Below are 3,828 nucleotides of genomic sequence, written 5' to 3'. Positions count from 1 at the left end.
CGGTTCCTTTCCTCTTCTTCTTCCTTGAGGCACGTTTTCGTAGGGTGCCTCTCTCGGGACTGATCTTCAACTTCCGAGTTGGCGCCCCGAGCGCCTGCGATCCTTTCCCGGTTGAGGCGGGACTGGGTCCCCTCTTAGCATCTAATTGTTGGATTTCCTCCCGGACTCCCCAGGGAACGCCCTCAAAGGCTGCTGCTGAATGCAGTCTGTCATCCGACGCGCACCCTTTGCGTCCGTGTTTCGATGTTTGGGTTACCCTAAGGCGGCTTGCGCGGCTTGCTTTCCATGCACCCGTGTATCGCCGTCGTGGTTTCCCCCAGTTCCCCCTTATCCCTCTCGTTTTAGCTGACACCCTTAGCCGCTTAATTGTACGTTTCTGTTTAGCTGATAGTGTTCTCTGTTCATTGCTTGCCTTACGGGGCTTGCCGTGTGTGTTTTCTCTCTGCTGGGTCGTCGAGTTCCGTCCTTCGGAACTCGCACCCTCTCCCAACGTGTCCTCTCCTCCTCCACTTTCTCCCCGTTCCTTCCTTTCCCATTCGCCTTTAGTTAGCTGCCCCGAGAGTACGTTGCTGTCCGTTAGTAACTCGTTCCCTTGTGGTACTTTCGCCTTCAGCTGGGCTGTAGTCAGCCCCTGACACCCCTGAGTTTCTTCCACGGCTTCTTGCCCACAACCTCGTTGCTTGCTTGTGTTGCTTCCTTCCTTCCAGGAGGAATTAGAGTCGAGGGTCCCGTGGCTGCCCTTGCGTTGTGCGCTTTCGGCGCGCCGTATTGCGCCAATTTCTTCTCTCTCCGACCCGGGCATCTTCCGGAGCACCCACCGCCGAGACCAGGACTTCACCCTCCATGGTGCCCGCGTTTCACACACGCAAGTCCTGAGTACCGCCTGTGTTCGTTCACCCCTTCGATGCCTCGCACCTTCCCTCACGCGTCGTGTTGATCCCTTACCGTGTTTTCCCTTTCCTACGCAGCCTGGTGCGGCTAACAATCTTTCCCTTCTTTTTCGTTCTGCTGCTTTGTTTTCAGCCTTGCGATTGTTTCGCGGGAACGTTCTTCGGGCCGTTCCGATCGCCCCCTTTCCCGTAAGTTCTTTCTTGTTCCCTGGAATCCTGGCCGTCCTGTGTACGTCGCCTTCGCTAATTCCATCTTCCTCCGCGTGCGGCTGCGTTGCTTTGCAGGACGTGCCTGCAACGCAGCCATTCAGGATATTCTCGGCTATAATAGCAGTCTCACCTTTAGGGCCTTTAAGCCCAATCTTCAAGTCTTTCCGTTCTTGCGCCACAGTTTGCGCTATAAGGACTCGAGTTTGCCCCGACCATGCTGTCAGATCTGGCTGGGGGAGGCGGGGTCGGCCTGGTTGCAGGAGGTTTGGGTCTGCGATCTGACTGTTCTCTCTTTCTCCATGCGTGGGCGTCTGGCCTGCGTCCTCGCCCCTACGGTAGACTTGGCCGTTCTCGCTTTCTCGCGGCTTTGCTTGTATTTCTTTGGTTATAGCCGTGCCTCCAGCGACCCTTATGAGTGGGAAACGGCTGCGCGGATTGTTGGTCCGTGAAGGGGCTATTCGTTGAAGTTCCGTAATTATCTTACAGGCGAACGCATAAAGATTCGCCTGGGTGCACTCATGCGCCATAAGTTCATCGGGGTGGTTCCTTCCCATCCGCCACCTTATCTCTCCGATGTGTATTGATTCTCTTAGTTTATCATCACCTCTTATGCCTTTTTTAACGAAGAAAGAACCCTGGTGCGAACTTGCGCCTTTCATAGTCCCATTCGTAGACGTTCTTGCTTCAGCGGCGGGAACTCTTGTCCTTATCGCGCCGCACTCCTCCGGAGTTGCGGTCGTCACGTCGTTAGTCTGCGCCGTGCGCCGTAACGAACTTGTAACGGCATCTCCCCCACTCAGATCAGGTTTAGCTTCCGTCCTTGAGTCTATCCCGGCTTTGTCTTTCGCGTTGCTAGCCTTCTGGGCGTTCGGGTCCCTATCCTCCCCACCTAATTGGCACTGCGGTTCTCCACACTTCTTCGACTCTTTGATTCTGTTTCCCGGGAGTGCTACCCCCTGGTAATCCTCGCACCTTGCTGAATTCCTTGTGCTACTCACTTTGCCCTCTACAATCTGCGCTATTAGCTCTGCCACGCGACTTTCCTCGCCGTGCTTGCCTCCGCCTTGGTTTTGCCTCTCGCGCCGCTCCGGGCGCGGTACTTCCTCCACGTTCACTCCGAGTTTGTCGGCGCTTATACTGCCCTCCTTACGTAGCGTCGTTACTGAATTCCTCTCTCCGTTGGCGTGCGGCCCGCCGCAGACTGCGTCTACGAGCCCTCTCACTGCCACAACGCTCCGCGCCCACGCCAACGCTAACCTAGCGCGGTAAGAATCACTCTCTTCTAGTGTCCCCATCCTCGCTGGCTCCTCTGCTACGCACGCGTTGCTGACGGTGCGCTCTGTCGCATCGCCACTCCCCGACGCGCCTACCCCCTTTTGAGAGACTTCGCTATCGGCGAACCTCTCTTCGCACGGACCAATTCTTCTCTTTCTATCACGGCATCCTCCTGCGGTTTCCTTCAACCACAAAAATCTCGCTAACACTCGCGAACGCGCATCGCCCTTGCGCGGAGCCTTTGTTCGCGCTACCGCGCGCCACCTTGCTGCCTTTCCGCTAACCTTTCTTTTCCCACCCTTTACCGCCGTACTACTCGTTACCCTACCGCACGCTACAGCGCACCGTAACATTTCCTCCGGGTTACGTCCGGACTTTACCGCACAAACACGTTCGCTCCCCGTGCTCTGCGCGAGCACGCCTACAAACGGCGAATCTTCTTCGTCCGCGCCCAGCACGATCACCGCTGGCTCGCGCGCCGTTTGCTGAACAAAACCGCTTACACTACGCGGTTCTAACACCTTCTCCAACCCACTTCCCGGCTTAGTCTTCTTCGCTACCTCCGTGTTCACTTCGTCCCCTACTACCCGTTCCTCCATTTGCTGAGGGAATAACCTCGCTCTCGACCGGTCCCTCTGTCGCTCGAGAGCCATTAGTTTCCCGCCCGCTTCGGGCAATTCGCCTTGTAGTGGCCCTCCTGGCCACACTCAAAACACTTTATTGTCGACTTTTCTCCTGCATTAGCCCCACTATTCTCGGTAAATTGAACTCCCGCGGAACGTCGCGGCCCCGAACGGAGCCCGGTCTCTCGCACTAGAGCCGGCCTCGGAGGCCTCGCACCCGTTCCCTGAACACCTCGGCCCGCTGGATACCTTGGAAATGCTGACGGTCCGGCCCCAAACCGGCCGTGCGGTCTTCCCGACTGCACGCCACGGTAACTTCCCCCTAAATATCCGCCATATCCCATATGCCTGGGCCCCGCCTGCACGTTCCCTCCGGGATCCCCTCTATCGTCCGCGCGCGGTCCCTTCGCTGGACCCGGCGGCGGTTCGCCTCGCACCCCGCGCCTCTCGCGCGCTCGCTCCGCTTGCTTGGCCTCGATGCGGACTGCTTCCGCAATCGCTTCCTTCATATTTCTGGGCCTGCGAACATCTACTAAATCACTAATTTCGGGCTTTAGGTTAGCCACAAACAATTTAGTCTTTTCTTCTTCTAATAAATTTGGGCATTCAGCCACCGCTTTGTTGAATCTACTCAGATACTCTTGCACTGCACCCCCCTGTCGCACCCTCCTCACACGATCCACGGCTTCTGTTTCTGAAATAGCATTAAAATGAGACCGGATGACCTCTTTCATCTCGGTCCAAGACTGAGGGCGTTGACTCTCGCCCAAAGCCACGGTAAACCAATCCATCCTCTCAAAATCTAGGAACGACACGGCCACTCTCAGCCG

This window comes from Cystoisospora suis (assembly GCF_002600585.1).
Source record: "Cystoisospora suis strain Wien I chromosome Unknown contig_207, whole genome shotgun sequence".
NCBI lineage: Eukaryota > Apicomplexa > Conoidasida > Eucoccidiorida > Sarcocystidae > Cystoisospora > Cystoisospora suis.
This window is presented reverse-complemented; position numbering follows the sequence as displayed.